The sequence below is a fragment of the Heterodontus francisci genome, chromosome 28, assembly GCF_036365525.1.
Source record: "Heterodontus francisci isolate sHetFra1 chromosome 28, sHetFra1.hap1, whole genome shotgun sequence".
NCBI lineage: Eukaryota > Metazoa > Chordata > Chondrichthyes > Heterodontiformes > Heterodontidae > Heterodontus > Heterodontus francisci.
Genome location: NC_090398.1, coordinates 62,184,382 through 62,204,237, shown reverse-complemented (window position 1 = coordinate 62,204,237; position 19,856 = coordinate 62,184,382). Strand labels below are relative to the sequence as shown.

Genomic DNA, 19,856 nt, shown 5'->3' with positions numbered 1-19,856 from the left:
TTTAGACAACAGGGAGAGCACAATCATACAAATGCCTTGTTTCTCCATCTCAGTTTCGTTGTCTGTCTCTCTCTCTCCGTTCCTCACTTTTGCTTCCTCACAGTCTATTCGTTTTCTGTGTGTTTTTCTCTCTGTCCCGTTGTCGATGGTGTCACTCAACGTCCTTGTAACATTGCGTAGCCAGGCTGTGCCTCCCAACACCTGTGTTATAGAACATAGAACATAGAACAGTACAGCACAGGTCAGGCCCTTCGGCCCACGATGATGTGCCGAACCTTTAACCTACTCTAAGATCAAAACTACCTACATACCCTTCATTCTACTATCATCCATGTACCTATCCAAGAGACGCTTAAATGTCCCTAATGTATCTGCTTCTACTACCACCGCTGGCAGTGCACTCCATGCACCCACCACTCTCTTGTGTGAAGAAACTACCTCTGACATCTCCCCGAAACCTTCCTCCATCACCTTAAAATTATGCCCCCTGGTGATAGTCCTTTCCACCCTGGGAAAAAGTCTCTGGCTATCCACTCTATCTATGCCTCTCATCATCTTGTACCCCTCTATCAAGTCACCTCTCATCCTTCTTCGTTCCAATGAGAAAAGTCCCAGCTCCCTCAATCTTTCTTCGTAAGACATGCCCTCCAGTCCAGGCAGCATCCTGATAAATCTCCTCTGCACCCTCTCTAAAGCTTCCACATCCTTCCTATAATGAGACGACCAGAACTGAACACAATATTCCAAGTGTGGTCTAACCAGGGCTTTATAGAGCTGCAGCATAACCTCGCGGCTCTTAAACTCAATCCCCCTGTTAATGAAAGCCAACACACCATACGCCTTCTTAACAACCCTATCAACTTGGGTGGCAACTTTGAGCGATCTATGGACATGGGCCCCAAGATCCCTCTGTTCCTCCACACTACCAAGAATCCTGTCTTTTCGCCTGTATTCTGCATTCAAATTCAACCCTCCAAAATGAATCACTTCACACTTTTCCAGGTTGAACTCCATCTGCCACTTCTCAGCCCAGCTCTGCATCCTGTCAATGTCCTGTTGCAACCTACAACAGCCTTCCACACTATCCACAACTCCAGCAACCTTCGTGTCATCGGCAAACTTGCTAACCCAGACTTCCACATCCTCATCCAAGTCATTTATAACAATCACAAAGAGCGGAGGTCCCAGAACAGATCCCTGCGGAACACCACTGGTCACCGAGCTCCAGGCTGAATACTTTCCATCTACTACCACCATGGGCCAGCCAATTCTGTATCCAGACAGCCAACTTTCCCTGTATCCCATGCCTCCTTACTTTCTGAATGAGCCTACCATGGGGAACCTTATCAAACGCCTTGCTGAAATCCATATACACCACATCCACTGCTCTTCCTTCATCAATGTGTTTTGTCACATCTTCAAAGAATTCAATAAGGCTTGTGAGGCATGACCTGCCCCTCACAAAGCCATGCTGACTGTCTCTAATCAAACTATGCTTTTCCAACTAATCATAAATCCTGTCTCTCAGAATCCTCTCCAATAATTTGCCCACTACCTACGTAAGACTGACTGGTCTATAATTCCCAGGGTTATCCCTATTCCCTTTCTTGAACAAGGGAATAACATTTGCCACCCTCCAATCAACTGGTACTACTCCAGTGGACAGTGAGGACGCAAAGATCATCGCCAAAGGCGCGGCAATCTCTTCCCTCGCTTCCCTTAATATCCTTGGGTATATCCCGTCTGGCCCCAGGGACTTATCTGTCCTCATGTCTTTCAAAATTTCCAGCACATCCTCCCTCTTAACATCAACCTGTTCGAGCATATCAGCCTGTTTCACGCTGTCCTCACAAACGACCAGGTCCCTCTCACTAGTGAATACTGAAGCAAAGAATTCATTTAGGACCTCCCCTACCTCCTCCGACTCCAGGCACAAGTTCCCTCCACTATCCTTGATCGGCCCTACCCTCACTCCGGCCATCCTCTTGTTCCTCACATAAGTGTAGAACGCATTGGGATTTTCCTTAAACCTACCCGCCAAGACTTTTTCATGTCCCCTTCTAGCTCTCCTAAGTCCATTCTTCAGTTCCTTCCTGGCTACCTTGTAACCCTCTAGAGCCCTGTCTGATCCTTGCTTCCTCAACCTTAAGTAAGCTTCCTTCTTCCTCTTGACTAGCTGTTCCACATTTCTTGTCATCCAAGGTTCCTTCACCCTACCATCCCTTCCTTGCCTCATCGGGACAAACCTATCCAGCAGTCGCAGCAAGTGCTCCCTAAACAACCTCCACATTTCTGTCGTGCATTTCCCTGAGAACATCTGTTCCCAATTTATGCTCCCCAGTTCCTGCCTAATAGCATTGTAATTCCCCCTCCCCCAATTAAATATTTTCCCATCCCGTCCGCTCCTGTCTCTCTCCATGACGATAGTAAAGGTCAGGGAGTTGTGATCACTATCACCGAAATGCTCTCCCACCGAGAGATCTGCCACCTGGCCTTGTTCGTTGCCAAGCACCAAATCCAACATAGCTTCCCCTCCAGTCAGCCTATCTACACAAACAGGTCAGTGGCAAGTGGTCCAGAGGAAAACCACAAAGAAAAAAACATCCCAAAGCCACCACCCAAACCAGTGGCAAGTGGAGGCTCTCTTCTGAATCAGACTGCAACAACTCCTCTTCACTGGACGGGGAAATGCTGGAACGACAGCCCCTTCAAAAGAGGCGGCAGAACTCCGAGATGGATGGTAAAGCATCCTAGCCCCCGGGCACTGGAAGCTGTGATGGGCCCGGCGTGGCCCAACCCCAATGCCCCATACGTAACGAAGTGGCCAACGCATCTCAGCTCCGGGACACCGGGAGCAAAGACACGTCTGGCGCACCTGAGCTCCTGGAGACCGGGAGCTGTGATGTTTTCGAGGAGGAACAGATGGAAGCAGCTGAGGACAACCCAATCCTCTCTGCCTACAAGACCCCCCCCGATGTCACCCGAGCGGCACTAACCCTGCATGAAAAATCAGGAGGGGTTTCTGAGCCCAACCAACGTGAAACTGCTTGCGCACACGATGGGTATGCAGGAACATCCCGAAGGACTGGGACTAGCGAGGACAAATGGTATGGGAAGCAACAACTAATTTTTAGTAAAACATGGGTGTAAGAATTGCTTCCATTAATGTGCGTAGCATTAAATCTACTACGCGATGTGTTTCAACCTTGGATTACCTTGCCAAGCTCAAAGCTGACCTACTGTTTCTGCAGGAGTGTGGAATACCACACCTCAGCACCTACAGGCAGTGGTCGCGATGATGGTCCCACGGGCCATCGATCTGGTCGGGGGGTAATGACTGCCGTTCCTCCGGCCTGGGTATTCTGCTGCGGGGAGGTAACTTCACCATCTCCGAAGTTAAGGAGGTGGTGGGCGGCCGCCTCCTCGTAGCAGACGTGATGTACAACAACGTTCCGCTCCGGTTGATCAACGTGTACGCCCCGGTACAACGCAGCGAGCGGCTGACCGTCTTCCAGCAGCTCCCACTGCTGCTGGCGACGTCCAGGCCGGTCATCCTAGGCGGTGACTTCAACTGCATCATCGATGCGGCTGGACGATCCGGCAGTGACGACAGCAAACTGGACGCTACGTCCAGATTCCTAATAGAAACAGTTAAGGATGCCAAACTGCACGACGTCTTCAGCAAACCTGCAGACGGAGCGCAGCGCAGATACACATGGTCAAGATCGGACGGGTCTGCCCGTTCCAGGATTGACTTCCTGTTTGTGTCCCGTGCTGTCACGGTCGGAACCACCGACGTCAAGCCGGTGTTCTTCTCCGACCACTGCCTCTTAATGGCCGACTGTCACTTACAGGACGACCAGCGGGTTGGCAGAGGGACGTGGAAGTTCAATGCGACACTGCTGACCCCAGAGAACGTTGAGGAACTCAAAAGGGATTACAAAGGTTGGAGGACCTGAAACCCCTCTTTGAGTCTCCAGTTCACTGGTGGGAAGCGATTAAGGAGAACATCAAGAGGTTCTTCATCCACAAAGGTGTTCAGAAGGCGAGAGAGAGACAGAGGGAACTGTCCCGACTCCAGAAAATTATGCAAAATCTACTCCGGTTGCAGTCAATGGGGGTCGAGGTCAAGGAGGACCTCCAAGAGGTGAAGAGCCAGCAGGCCTCGCTCTTTGCCAAGGAGGCCTCCAAGATCATCTTCCGATCCAGAGTCCGTTCCATCGAGCAGGATGAGACGTGCTCGCGTTACTTCTTCCAAAAGGTACACAGAGAGAGCTCTGTTATCAGCAGCCTGAAGGAAGAAGATGGCTCGGTAACGTCTTCGCAGTCCGACATACTAAGGATCAGCAAATCCTTTTATGCTGGGCTGTATGACGCGAAGCCCACAGACAGCAGAGCCTCCCAGTCCTTCCTGTCATCTATCACAGAGGTCTTAGATGACAGCAGGAGGGAGAGACTGGACAAGCCGCTAACTCTGGACGAGCTGACAAAGGCCGTCCAGTCTTTCGAGACGAGTAAAACTCCCGGGAGCGACGGTTTACCGGTCGAGTTGTACTCGGCCCTGTGGGACTGGGTCGGCCCGGCCCTGCTGGAAGTATACGAGAGTATGCTCCTGGCCGGCAGCATGTCAGAATCCATGAGAAAAGGCATCATCACCCTCATTTACAAGCAGAAGGGGGAGAGGGCAGAAATCAGAAATTGGCGGCCCATCTCACTACTTAATGTTGATTACAAGATTCTGTCCAAAGTTATAGCCAGTCGAGTCAAGTCTGCTCTGGAGTTGGTGATTCACCCCGATCAGACCTGTACTGTACCCGACAGGAAGATCTCTGATAGCTTTGCGATACTCAGGGATACGATCGCCTACATACGGGACAGGAGGGTGGACACCTGCCTCATCAGCCTGGACCAGGAGAAGGCTTTTGACAGGATATCGCACACCTACATGATGGACGTGCTTTCCAAAATGGGGTTTGGGGTGGGAATCTGCAATTGGATCCAACTGCTCTACACAAACATCAGTAGCGCAGTCTCAATCAACGGGTGGGAATCGGAAAGTTTCCCGATCAAATCTGGAGTCAGACAGGGCTGCCCTCTATCCCCGGTCTTGTTTGTGTGCTGTATTGAACCCTTTGCTGAGTCTATTAGGAAGGATGCGAGCATAAGAGGGGTGACAATCCCAGGCAGCGGAGGCACTCAGGTCAAAACCTCCCTGTACATGGATGACGTCGCCGTTTTCTGCTCGGATCCGCTGTCCGTGCGCAGACTGATGAGCATCTGCGACCAGTTCGAACTGGCCTCGGGAGCCAAAGTTAACCACGGCAAGAGCGAGGCCATGTTCTTTGGCAACTGGGCTGACCGATCCTTTGTCCCCTTCACCGTCAGGTCAGATTACCTGAAGGTGCTGGGGATATGGTTCGGAAGGGCCGGGGCGTGCACCAAAACATGGGAGGAGCGAGTAGCCAAGGTACGACAAAAGTTGGGCATGTGGGGGCAGCGATCTCTCTCCATTGTGGGTAAGAACCTGGTCATCAGGTGCGAGGCGCTCACGTTGTTGCTCTACGTGGCGCAGGTCTGGCCCAAACCCCACTCCTGCGCCGTGGCAGTCACCCGAGCCATTTTCCGCTTCGTCTGGGGATCTAAAATGGACCGGGTCCGGAGGGACACGATGTTCAAATCTCTGGACAAGGGCGGGAAAAATGTACCCAACGCGGCCCTCATCCTGATGACCACCTTCGTGTGCGGCTGCATCAAGCTGTGTGCAGATCCCCAGTACGCAAACTCCAAGTGTCACTACGTGCTGAGGTTCTATCTGTCCCCGGTGTTGCGAAGGATGGGCCTGGTCACATTGCCGCGGAACGCTCCATGCCGTTGGGCGGTGCCGTACCACCTATCCTTCGTGGAGAGTTTCTGCGGGGAAACACCTTTGACCACCGGTCCATCAGGCAGTGGTCTGCACGGAATGTCCTCAACGCCCTACGGGAAAAGGAAACGGTGGATCCTGTCGGATGGTTCCCCGAGCAGACCGTCAAAGTCATTTGGCGGAATGCCTCATCACCAGAACTTTCAAACAAGCACCAAGACGTAGCTTGGCTGGTGGTGAGAAGGGCCCTCCCCGTCAGATCCTTCCAGCACACCCGAAGTCTCGCCCCCTCCGCACAGTGCCCCCGCGTTGGCTGTGGTGGGGAAGAGACGGTCGCCCACCTCCTCCTGGAATGTGCCTTTGCAAAGCAGGTGTGGAAAGAGATGCAGTGGTTTTTGTCAATGTTCATCCCAAGCAGCTCTGTAACACAGGAGTCTGTGCTCTACGGGCTGTTCCCAGGGACGCACACCGAGACAAACATCAACTGCTGCTGGAGGACTATCAATTCGGTGAAAGACGCCCTTTGGTCTGCCCGAAACTTGCTGGTCTTGCAGCGCAAAGAGTTGTCCACCACCGAATGTTGCAGACTGGCACATTCCAAGGTCCAGGACTACGTGCTGAGGGACGCACTAAGGCTTGGGGCAGCCGCAGCAAAGGCTCAATAGGGAAAGACCACAGTGTAAGGTTCCCCCACCAAGCTGGACTGAGGGGCTGGATCCATGGGAAACCCCTCGAACTGTATCGTTAATATTCTCAATTGCTGTATATGTAAAACTGTAATTGACATGACAATTGTGAAACGGAAGGTTTGGGAAGAAACTCATGACAGTATTGAAGGAAACTGATCCCCCTTGCAATGTTTGTATTTTTTGGTGCTGTTTGGAAACTGTGTGGCAATGTAATTTTTACAGATCTTTATGAATAAAGTATATTTTGGAAATAAAAAAAAAATCGACATATTGAGTCAGGAAACCTTCCTGGACACACCTGACAAAAACTGCTCCATCCAAACTATTTGCACTAAGGAGGTTCCAATCAATATTAGGGAAGTTGAAGTCACCCATGACAACAACCCTGTTACTTCTGCACCTTTCCAAAATCTGCCTCCCAATCTGTTCCTCCGTGTCTCTGTTGTTATTGGGGGGTCTATAGAAAACTCCCAATAAAGTGACTGCTCCTTTCCTGTTTCTGACTTCCACCCATAATGACTCAGTAGACAAACCCTCCTCGATGACCTACCTTTCTGCAGCTGTGATACTATCCCTGATTAACAATGCCACTCCCCCACTTCTTTTACCTCCCTCCCTATTCCTTTTGAAACATCTAAACCCCGGAGCATCCAACATCCATTCCTGCCCCTGTGATCTCCAAGTGTCTGAAATGGCCACAACATCGTAGCTCGAAGTACTGATCCATGCTTTAAGTTCATCACCCTTATTCCTGACACTTCTTGCATTAAAATAGACACACTTCAACCCATCATACTGGCTGAAACTTTGCCCTGTCAACTGTCTAACCTTGTTCACAGACTCTCTGCACTCGGTATCTGCCTGTTCAACAGCTACCCCGTCCACTGATCCATAGCTCCGGTTCCCATCCCCCTGCCAAACTAGTTTAAACCCTCCCGAAGAGCTCTAGCAAACCTCCCGCCCAGGATATTGGTGCCCCTCCAGTTCAGTTGCAACCTCTCCTTCTTGTACAGGTCCCACCTTCCCCAGAAGGTATCCCAATGATCCACATAACTGAAGCCCTCCCTGCTACACCAGCTCTGTAGCCACGTGTTCAGCTGCACTCGCTCTCTGTTTCTAGCCTCACTAGCACGTGGCACCGGTATCAATCCTGAGATTACTATTCTGCTCGTCCTGCCTTTTCGCTTCCAACCTAACTCCTATATTCGCTTTTCAGGTCCTCATCCCTTTTCTGAGCTATGTCATTGGTACCGATATGTACCACGACTTCTGGCTGCTCCCCCTCCCCCTTAAGAATCCTGTAGACTCGATCTGAGACATCCCTGACCCTGGCACCCAGGAGGCAACATACCATCCGGGAGTCTCGTTCACGACCACAGAATCTCCTGTCTGTTCCTCTGACCATTGAATCTCCTATCACTATCGCTCTCCTATTCTCCACCCTTCCTGTCTGAGCCGCAGAGCCAGGCTCAGTGCCAGAGACCTGGCCGCTGTGGCTTTCCCCTGGTAGGTCCCCCCCCCAACCGTATCCAAAACGGTATACTTATTATTGAGGGGAACGGCCACAGGGGATCCCTGCACTGTGCGCCTATTCCCTTTCTCTCCCCTGACGGTCACCCAGCTACCTTTATCCTGTGACTTCGGTGTCAGTACTTCCCTATAACTGCTCTCTATCATCCCCTCTGCCTCCCTCATGATCCGAAGTTCATCCAGCTCCAGCTCCAGTTCCCTCACGCGGTCTGTGAGGAGCTGGAGTTGGGTGCACTTCTCACAGGTGAAGTCAGCAGGGACACAAGTGGTGACCCTTACCTCCCACATCCTGCAAGAGGAGCATGCAACTGCCCTAGCTTCCATCCCCTCTGCTCGAAATTGACAACAGAGAATAAAAAAATATAAAGGAAAACCTTACCTAACCAAACCCTCCACACAAGAGTCCTTTTTTTGGTTGGAGGAGGAGGATGGGTGGGAGACACGGCACGTGTAGTCTTTCGGGTTTAGCCACTGCCCGAATATATAAGTTCACTTACCCAGCAGTCCCCGTGTCCGCGTCCGCCGAATCGCCAGGTAAGTACTTTATAGTGAAACGTACCTTCCCAGCTGCCCCCTGGCTCGCACTCTCACCGCTACTGCTGATCAAAGGTGTTGCTGTAATAAAAACAGAAAATGCTGGAAATGCTCAGTAGGTCTGGCAGCATCTGTGCAGAGAGAAACAGTTAACAGTTCAGGTCTGTTTCCTCAGCTCACATTAACTTTGTTTCTTTCTCCACGGATGCTGCCAGACCTGCTGACTATTTCAAGCATTTTCTGTTTATATTTCAGATTTCCAGCATCTGCAGTATTTTGCTTTTGTACGTGTGTTGCTATGTCTGGGACTGTTTGAGTGCAATGCTATTGCTTTATAAACAGAGTTGAAACAAACATTTATCTAGTTAACACACAGCACTAATACACAGCTGGATATAAACAGCAGCCTGCAGCAGAGGGTGCAGTGGAAGTTTATTAACACAAATAATTCACCAACAATAGATTTACAGCTATCCATAATCACACCACGCTTCATCTTCACACATATTATTCTTCATTGACATCAACTTCTTGCTTCCAATAAACACTTCAATTTGGAACACAGCTTCCAAATCACCTTTATTCACAAACCCGAACACAAGCTGCAAATGCTGCAAACACACACCAGCCCAGACTTTCCCCTTTCTGTCAACCCATTCCTGCATCACTGCCTCTCCACCAACAGTTGCTGCTAGAATCATACAATCATAGAATGGCTAAAGCACAGAAGGAGGCCATTCGGCCTGACGAACCCATGCTGGCTCTCTGCTGAAGCAACTCACCTCGTCTCACTCTCTTCTGGAAAGAATAATTCGGGACAAAATTAATAGCCCCATGGACAAATGTGGGTGAATTCAAGAAAGCCAGCATGGATTTCTTAAGGGAAAGTTATGTTTAACTGTCCTGCTGGAGTTTTTTGATGAGGCAACAGAGAGGGATGATGAGGGCAATGCTGTTGATGTGGTCCACATGGACTTTCAAAAGGTCTGACAGCATCTGAAAGGTCACTGAGCTGAACCATTAACTCTGTTTCTCTCTCCACAGATACAGCCAGACCTGCTGAGTATTTCCAGCACTTTCTGTTTATATTTCAGATTTCTAGCATCTGCAGTATTTTGCTTTTATTGACTTTCAAAAGGAATTTGATACAATGCAACACAACAGACTTGTGAGCAAAGTTATAACTCATGGAATAAAAGGGACAGTAGTAACATGGACATGGAATTGGCTGAGTGACAGGAAACAAAGAGTAGTGATCAATGGATGTTCTTCGGGCTAGAGGAAGGTTTGTAGTGGAGTTCCCCAGGAGTCAGTGTTGGGACCCTTGCCTTTCCTGATATATATTAATGACCTAGACCTTGGTGTACAGGGCAGAATTTCAAAGTTTATGGATGATACGAAAATTGGAAGCATTGTGAACTGTAAGGATGATAGTGTAGAACTTCAAAAGGACATAGACAAGTTGGTGGAATGGGAGGACAGATGACAGGTGAAGTTCAATGCAGAGAAATGTGAATTGATTCATTTCGGTAGGAAGAACATGGAGTGACAATATAGAATAAAGGGTATAATTCTAAAGGGGGTGCAGGAGCAGTGGGACCTGGGGTTATATGTTATTGGTTGAGAGAGTGGTTAATAAAGCATACAGTATCCTCGGCTTTAGTGAAAGAGGCATAGAGTACAAGAACAAGGAGGTCATGTTGAACTTGTATAAGACACTAGACTCAGCTGAGGTACTGCGTCCAGTTCTGGGTGCCACACTTTTGGAAAGATGTGAAGGCATTGGAGAGATTATGGAAAAGATTCATGAGAATGGTTACAGGGATGAGGAATTTCAGTTATGAATATAGATTGGAGAAGTTAGGACTGTTTTCCTTGGAGAAAAGAAGGCTAAGAGGAGATTTCATTGTGGTATTCAAAATGATGAGGGGTGTGGACACAGTGGATAGGGAGAAACTGTTCCCACTTGTGAAAGGATCGAGAACGAGAGGGCACAGATTTAAAGTCATTGGTAAAAGAAGCAAAAGCGACATGAGGAAAAACTTTTTCACACAGCGAGTGGTTAAAGTATGAACTGCCTGAGAATGTGATGGAGGCAGGTTCAATTGAAGAATTCAAAGGGGAATTAGACTGTTATCTGAAAATAAGGTGCAGGATTATGGGGAGAAGACGGGGAAGTGACATGAGGTGAATTGCTCATTTGGAGAGTCAGTGCAGAGACGATGGGCCAAATGTCCTCCTTCTGTGTAGTAACAATTCTGTGATTCTGTGATTCCAATATTCAAGTCATTTATATATATGATGGTCCTGACACTGACCCTTGTGGACATCACTGTTCACCATCTTCCATTCTGAAAAACAACCAAATACCACAACTCGCTTTTCTTGATATTTCATCCATTTTTAAATCCAAGCAGATACTGACCCTCCTATTCCAGGAGCCTCAGTTTTGTTACCCAGCCTTTTATGTGGTAGTTTGTCAAACGCTTTCTTAAAATCCATATAGACAACATCCATTACTTTCCCTTCATCAACCTTTTCTGTTACTTCATCAAAAAAAATCAGTTATATTAGTGAAGAAGTGGAAAGGTGCTGAACCTCTCAGTTTTCGGTCTACCCAAACCAAGTTCAAGGCCTGAATAATGAACCGATTGCCTCATTAGTTCTGTGAATAATACAATGATTTAATAGACAAAGTTTTGAAACATTCCTGCCCATAAATCTTGGTAACAGAGAGTGTGTGGATCTCCTGACTCAGAATGTTTAATGGATACAGTCCTCAGATCCGACAAGGAACCCCTGAACATCCACAGTAAAGACAGTGTGGATGAGGAAATGTAAGAGCTGGGAGCTGAAACTCAGGGACGGCCGAGCTCTCCTGTCATTGAGCTTGTGTGTCTGCTCTGCTTGCCGCAATTCCGGCTCTACTTTGTTTCCAATGAAAAGATGAAAAGGGCTGTTCGGTTTTCCTCTCACTGACAGCGTGTTTCACTCGGGTTAATATAACCCGGGACTTTTGCTGCTGAAATGAATTCTGCAAGGTCCCAGCAAACACACCGGCTCCCTCCTTTCTCCCCTCTTTCTATCGGATTGTTTTACCAGGAGGGGCTCAATAATAACAAACCCCCTGCAGGGAATGACCGCAAATTGAGCATCAAAATGGGGCAAGTGGGCAGCTTTCTGGGTTCAAGGTTCCCCCTACCCCGCTCCTCCCTCCCTCCAGTCCAAGCCCCTCTTCACTTTCTTTGGGACTTTGATGAGGGTGAAATGGGGAAAGTTCCCATTGATGTTTGAGTGCTGAATTGCTGCAAAGATCTGCGCACGCGCGATGTAGCCCCGCCCCCAGTGTGACGTCACACTGAGGAGTGGGGCGCATGCACAGCCTTTCCCCAACCCAGTCTGTGAGGCCATTCTCTCAATCAGGGGAAGATGCTTTAAATCAGCTGCTAATGGAGACTTCCCGGGCCCGGGGGAAGGGAACAAACAGCATCTGCTTCCTGCAGCCACTGCTTTGGGAGCGTGTCCGCAGATGTGCTCAGAGATTAGCATTGAGTGGTGGGAAGTTGAGGGGGAGTCGGGGAGTGTTTGTAACAGACACTGTGGAGCAGGAGCTGCTCCCGGAACATGGAGTGAGCCGGGGACACGGGGAAGGGAGAGTTCATTCTCGGACAGTGTCTGTACAGGCTCAGGGAGACACAATGGGAAGAAATCACTATTGAAAATCATTGACAATTTCACCACCCAAACGAGAGGGAATTTTCCTGCTTTAGTTCCAGTCTCTCACTGTTTGTTGGATTGTGAACAGTGGGGGGAAAATAGCCGCAAAATAACGATGTGGACAGTTAGACAAAGAACATTTATTGCAGACACCAGGTCAGAAGTGTGAAAGGCACATTTTAAATAGTGGCTGCTTGTTTTCCGTTGAAATAGAAATGTGACTGTGTAAAGGTCACTGCTCTATCGGACAGTCCCAGTCATTGAGCAGTGCAGGGCTTGTGTTACAAAGAACAAAGAACAAAGAAAATTACAGCACAGGAACAGGCCCTTCGGCCCTCCAAGCCTGCGCCGATCCAGATCCTCTCTCTAAACATGTCGCCTATTTTCTAAGGTTCTGTATCTCTTTTCTTCCTGCCCATTCATGTATCTGTCTAGATACATCTTAAAAGACTCCATCGTGCCCGCATCTACCACCTCCGCTGGCAATGCGTTCCAGGTGCCCACCACCCTCTGCGTAAAGAACTTTCCACGCATATCCCCCCTAAACTTTTCCCCTTTCACTTTGAACTCGTGTCCTCTAGTAATTGAAACCCCCACTCTGGGAAAAAGCCTTTTGCTATCCACCCTGTCTATACCTCTCATGATTTTGTACACCTCAATCAGGTCCCCCCTCAACCTCCGTCTTTCTAATGAAAATAATCCTAATCTGCTCAACCTCTCTTCATAGCTAGCGCCCTCCATACCAGGCAACATCCTGGTGAACCTCCTCTGCACCCTCTCCAAAGCATCCACATCCTTTTGATAATGTGGCGACCAGAACTGTACGCAGTATTCCAAATGTGGCCGAACCAAAGTCCTATACAACTGTAACATGACCTGCCAACTCTTGTACTCAATGCCCCGTCCGATGAAGGAAAGCATGCCGTATGCCTTCTTGACCACTCTATTTACCTGCGTTGCCACCTTCAGGGAACAGTGGACCTGAACACCCAAATCTCTCTGGACATCAATTTTCCCCAGGACTTTTCCATTTACTGTATAGTTCACTCTTGAATTGGATCTTCCAAAATGCATCACCTCGCATTTGCCCTGATTGAACTCCATCTGCCATTTCTCTGCCCAACTCTCCAATCTATCTATATTCTGCTGTATTCTCTGACAGTCCCCTTCACTATCTGCTACTCCACCAATCTTAGTGTCGTCTGCAAATTTGCCAATCAGTCCACCTATACTTTCCTCCAAATCATTAATGTATATCACAAACAACAGTGGTCCCAGCACGGATCCCTGTGGAACACCACTGGTCACACGTCTCCATTTTGAGAAACTCCCTTCTACTGCTACTCTCTGTCTCCTGTTGCCCAGCCAGTTCTTTATCCATCTAGCTAGTACACCTTGGACCCCAAGCGCCTTCACTTTCTCCATCAGCCTGCCATGGGGAACCTTATCAAACGCCTTACTGAAGTCCATGTATATGACATCGATAGCCCTTCCCTCATCAATCAACTTTGTCACTTCCTCAAAGAATTCTATTAAGTTGGTAAGACATGACCTTCCCTGCACAAAACCATGTTGCCTATCACTGATGAGCCCATTTTCTTCCAAATGGGAATAGATCCTATCCCTCAGTATCTTCTCCAGCAGCTTCCCTACCACTGACGTCAGGCTCACCGGTCTATAGTTACCTGGATTATCCCTGCTACCCTTCTTAAACAAGGGGACAACATTAGCAATTCTCCAGTCCTCCGGGACCTCACCCGTGTTTAAGGATGCTGCAAAGATATCTGTTAAGGCCCCAGCTATTTCCTCTCTCGCTTCCCTCAGTAACCTGGGATAGATACCATCCGGACCTGGGGACCTGTCCACCTTAATGCCCTTTAGAATACCCAACACTTCCTCCCTCCTTATGCCGACTTGACCTAGAGTAATCAAACATCTGTTCCTAACCTCAACATCCGTCATGTCCCTCTCCTCGGTGAATACCGATGCAAAGTACTCGTTTAGAATCTCACCCATTTTCTCTGAGTCCAAGCATAACATTCCTCCTTTGTCCTTTAGTGGGCCAATCCTTTCTCTAGTTACCCTCTTTCTCCTTATATATGAATAAAAGGCTTTGGGATTTTCCTTAACCCTGTTTGCTAAAGATATTTCATGACCCCTTTTAGCCCTCTTAATTCCTCGTTTCAGATTGGTCCTACATTCCCGATATTCTTTCAAAGCTTCGTCTTTCATCAGCCGCCTAGACCTTATGTATGCTTCCTTTTTCCTCTTAGCTAGTCTCACAATTTCACCTGTCATCCATGGTTCCCTAATCTTGCCATTTCTATCCCTCATTTTCACAGGAACATGTCTCTCCTGCACGCTAATCAACCTCTCTTTAAAAGCCTCCCACATATCACATGTGGATTTACCTTCAAACAGCTGCTCCCAATCTACATTTCCCAGCTCCTGCCGAATTTTGGTGTAGTTGGCCTTCCCCCAATTTAGCACTCTCCCTTTTGGACCACTCTCGTCTTTGTCCATGAGTATTTTAAAGCTTACGGAATTGTGATCACTATTCCCAAAGTAGTCCCCTACTGAAACTTCAACAACCTGGCCGGGCTCATTCCCCAACAACAGGTCCAGTATGGCCCCTTCCCGAGTTGGACTATTTACATACTGCTCTAGAAAACCCTCCTGGATGCTCCTTACAAATTCTGCTCCATCTGGACCTCTAACACTAAGCGAATCCCAGTCAATGTTGGGAAAATTAAAATCTCCTATCACCACCACCCTGTTGCTCCTACATCTTTCCATAATGTTGTTTCTGAATGTCACAAACTTGTTGTAAAACCACTGCAAACACCTGGTAAACAGAAGCTGAATGCTGCAGTACTGCAGTGGAGTCAGACACTGACACTGTTTGTGTTCTTGGTTTTCATTTTGTGATTGTTCATAATGATTATTATTGGGACGATTACATTGATCGCTTTTGTATCTTCTACCTCACCAGTTCTTTCATTCCTGCAGGAAAATACATGAAGGAACCTGACTGGATGTGGTGATTCTTGGACACAAGGTAAAATGCAGTGATCTCGTTCCAACACACAGTCGGTACAGGATCACTCCCAAAGCACAGAGATACTGCCAGTTCATCAGTTCCACTGGAGCAAACAAAATAAGTAGTCAGACAGACACTGATCCCAAAGTCAAGAGAGACACATTTTCAATCCAACAGTCAAACAACAGCAGGAGAGACAGAAGTTGTTTCTATTTCACTCCAATTCAGTACAGCTGACAGGTTGATACATCAATCACAGTCCAAAAACAAACTCACTATCAGATCTAAATAAACTCTGACACCATGGTGACATTTTAAATATAAAATCTGAAATAGAACAGACAAAATTTACAGAATTGAAAGGTACAGAATGAATGCAAGGAGGCTTCAAGGGGATTTGGACAGGTTAAATGAATGGGCAAGAACATGGCAGATGGAGTATAATGTGAATAAGTGTGAAGTTCTCCACTTTGGTAGAATAAACAGAAAGACAGAGTATTTCTTAAATGGTGAGAGGCTGGGAAGTGTCGATGTCCAAAGGCACCTGGGTGTCCTTGTTCATGAGACACTAAAAGCTAGTATGCAGCTGCAGCAAGCAATTAGGAAGGCAAATGGTATGTTGGCTTCATTGAAAGCGTATTTGAGTACATGAGTAAAGATGTATGAAGTCTAGATGAGACCGCACCTGGGGTATTCTGTACAATTTTGGTTTCCTTATCTAAGGAAGGATAGACTTGTCACAGAGGGAGTGCAACAGAGATTCACTGGTCTCATCCCCTCGGATGGTGGGATTGTCTTATGATGAGAGACTGCAGAAACTGGGCCTAAATTCTCTGGAGTTTTGAAGAATGAGAGGTGATCTCATTGAAACAGGTAAAGTTCTTACAGGGTGTCACAGGGTAGATATGGATAGGATGTTTCCTCTGTCTAGTGAGTCCAGAACAAGGGGACACAGTCTCAGAATAAGGGCAGACTGAGATGAGCAGGAATTTCTTTACTCAGAGGGTGAGAAATCTGTGGAATTCTTTATCCCAGAGGGCTGTGGAAGATCAATCATTGAACATATTCAAGACATAAATCGATAGATTTCTAAATACTAACAAGATCAAGGGATATGGAGATGGCAGAGAAAAATGGCGTAGAGGTAGATGATCAGTCACGATCTGTTTGAATGTTGGAGCAGGCTCGATGGCTGAATGGCCTAATGCCCCTATTTCCTATGATCCTATGAATCCCAATAATGTACATCAGAACGTTAGACCAAGTTATGCATTACATACCAGTTCAAAAATCCCACAGAGATTAAGACTGAAAGATACAGTATCAAGCCATTACTACAAAATGAAGGACTTGGAGCTTGCAGACCAGCCCATGTATAAGATTGAAAGTTATATTTTCATTCACAATCGTTTTCACAGAGCTGAATATTGAATACCAATCCACAACTTGCACAGGATTACCAAATAAAACCTACAACTGTAAAATACAGTTAATCCATATTTTAAATTAAACACAAGGCAAACAAATATTGATACATTAAGAGAGCGGGAAACAGTGAGAGCAGAGTGGAGCATAAAGAGCCCAGGAGAGAGAGGGAGCAAGAGTTCACTCGGAGAGCAGGGAACAGCGAGAGCAGGCGTCAAAAAAGGCAAAGGAATACACAATTAATGGGAGAACACTGAATGGTGTAGAGGAAGTGAGGGACGTCGGAGTGAATGTCCACAGATTCCTGAAGTAGCAGGACTGGTCAATAAGGTGGTTCAGCAGGTTTATGGAATCCTTTCCTTTATTAACTGAGGTATAGAGTATAAGGGAGACCTGGGTGTCCATGTCAATAAGTCACTGACAGCTAACATGCAGGTGCAGCAAGCAATTAGGAAGGCTAATAGTATGTTAGCCTTTATCGTAAGAGGATTTGAGTACAGGAGTAGTGAATTCTTGCTTCAATTGTATAGAACCTTGGTTAGACAGCACTTGGAGTACTGTGTGCAGTTTTGGTCCCCTTGCCTTCGGAAGGATATTATTGCCACAGATAGAGTGCAAAGAAGGTTCATCAGACTTGTTCCTGGGATGGTGGGACTGTCCTGTGTAGAGAGATTGGGGAAACTGGGGCTCTATTCTGTAGAGTTTTGAAGAATGAGAGGTGATCTCATTGAAACCTACAAAATATTTAAAGGACAGTCAGGGTAGATGCAGCTAAGATGTTCCCCCTGGTTGGGAAGTCGAGAACCAGGGGACGCAATTTCAAAATAAGGGGCAAGCCACTTAGGACAGAGATGAGGAGAAATGTTGTTACTCAGAGGGTTGTGAATCTTTGGAATTCTGTACCCCAGAGGGCTGTGGAAGCTCAGTCATTAAGTATGTTCAAAGCAGAGATTGATAGATTTCTAAATACAAATGACATAAGGGAATATGAGGAAAGTGTGGGGAAAAGGGCATTGAAGTGGATGATCAGCCATGATCATATTGAATGGTGGGGCAGGCTCGATGGGCTGAATGGCCGACTCCTGCTCCTATGTTCCTAACTCCACATTATCGATGAGACACAGCCTCAGGCCGACTTGTCGGGTGTTGCAAACAGATAACACTGCTTCTGATCTTCACCAGAACAGAGAGTGAGATGTAAAATTGATCATCAAACAGACTGTGAGAGAATACAACAGAATAAAACACATGGAGAGACACTGTGGAATAACAAATAGATTTGATTGGAATGTTGAATTATGATTGGAATGGATAAAACAGCAGATTAAATTGGGACAGAAAAGAGAAACTGATGGGAAGAAGGAAGAAAAGAAAGGATGGATCTGTTCACTTTTTTCAGTTTTTTCACTGGTCCATCAAAGCTGGATTAAAAAAAGATGCAAAAAACAGAGAGTTTCACCAAAAAGGGAGATTAAATGCTGCCGAAACCTTGGATCGAAGGATGCCCCAACAGATCACCTGTTTAACTGTCTCCTCACTGGGAGATTTCAATCAATGAGCAATATTATTCTCTCCTTTTCTTTTGTTAAATGAAACCACTACTGTCACTTGGAGTTAATATCTCTGTGTTCCAACTCCTGAATAATAAAATTGTGAGTTTCGTGATATTTTCTGGACACATTTCCTGCTGAAAGAACTAAGAACTCTTTTCTAATTTACACAATACTATATACACACTCATCAAGCCTCCGAAACTGGCATCCTTGGTGCTGCTCTCTCCTCCCAAACCTCATCTCATGTGACTGTTACATCATCACTCTGATTGTGGGAGGGGTTAATCCCACTGTCTTCAGCATTAACCCTTTACATCCTCATACTGCACTGTCTGTCCAAAAAAATCAGTGGAGGGAACTTGAATTATCAAAACAGCAACAGCTGCCAGTTGTAAATCAACTCAACCCATCAGAGAGAGACTGTCAGAGAACTTCCTGCATCCAGTCCTGACCCTCTCACATTAAGCAGCTGCTCACCCAGACCCCACTCTCATCAACACTGAACATTTTTACTGAGACCCTTCAAATACTGTTCACAAATACTGTATACAACAAAGTTTAATATCTTCTCACCGTTTCTCGGTAACCACATGAGACATAGGTTTTCTTATTTGGTTCCTTTGATTTTTCTTGTTCCTGACTGACAAATATTCCAAACCTCAGATAAACCCTCCCACTTGCGTCATGTCCCAGTCTCGGTTAAAAGCAACAAATAATGACACAAACACTCTCCTTCAGTGAGATTAATATCAAGCTGTTTTCCAGGTTGAATGTAACTGTGAACAAATTTATGTCAAAGAAGTTAACTTTGATGTCTCAGCACTGAAATTCTGTCCAAGGAGGAACAGCCATTCCAAACTCATCTTCTTCACAAAGGCTGTTTTTTTAATGTGATTGAAATTCATCAAGTATTTTGAATTAAAGTTCACAAGACACAAATGTCAATGTTGATAATGAAACTTTTCAAGCATGTTGCTACTGTGAAATAAGGCTCTGCTGGGAGTTGAACCCAGGATCTCCTGTTTATTAGACAGGTGCTTTAACCAACTAAGCTGCAGAGCCAAATCACAAATGCATGTGCAATTGAAATCAGAGGAAGGCCTTGTAGATAGTGGGCAGGCTTTGGCGAGTCAAGAGCTGAGTTCGTCACGGCAGTGTTCCCAGCCTCTGACTCGCTCTTGCAGTTGCAGCTGTAGTTGTAATTGTAATAGGCAACCGTCCGTCTCGGAAGACGATGGGCTACACCCGGGGTGTACGTCACTTCTGTATGAAACATCGTTTGTTGTGGCTGTAGAGGATGACTCGTGAGTGACAATCCCTTCCGCAGCTGGTATAGATGAATGTCATTGGCCCGAGGTCGACTGATAATTTTTCCTTCCTCTGAGCTCTCTTTCCCACCATCTGGTCATTTCTTTTGTCCTCTGCTTTTCCCATGGTCTTCCTGAATGCCTTTCTCCAGGAATTCCAGTCAGCAGGAAGGACTTCCCATGCATCGACTCCAATCC

General features: G+C 46.9%; 1 non-coding gene across 1 annotated transcript; it reads right to left on the bottom strand.

Annotated features, from left to right (window-relative positions):
* Nucleotides 1-19,339: 19,339 nt before the first annotated feature.
* Nucleotides 19,340-19,413, bottom strand: trnai-aau (transfer RNA isoleucine (anticodon AAU)). Its single transcript has one exon. It is a non-coding gene; the product is annotated as a tRNA-Ile (tRNA).
* Between the last annotated feature and the right edge of the window lie 443 nt (nucleotides 19,414-19,856).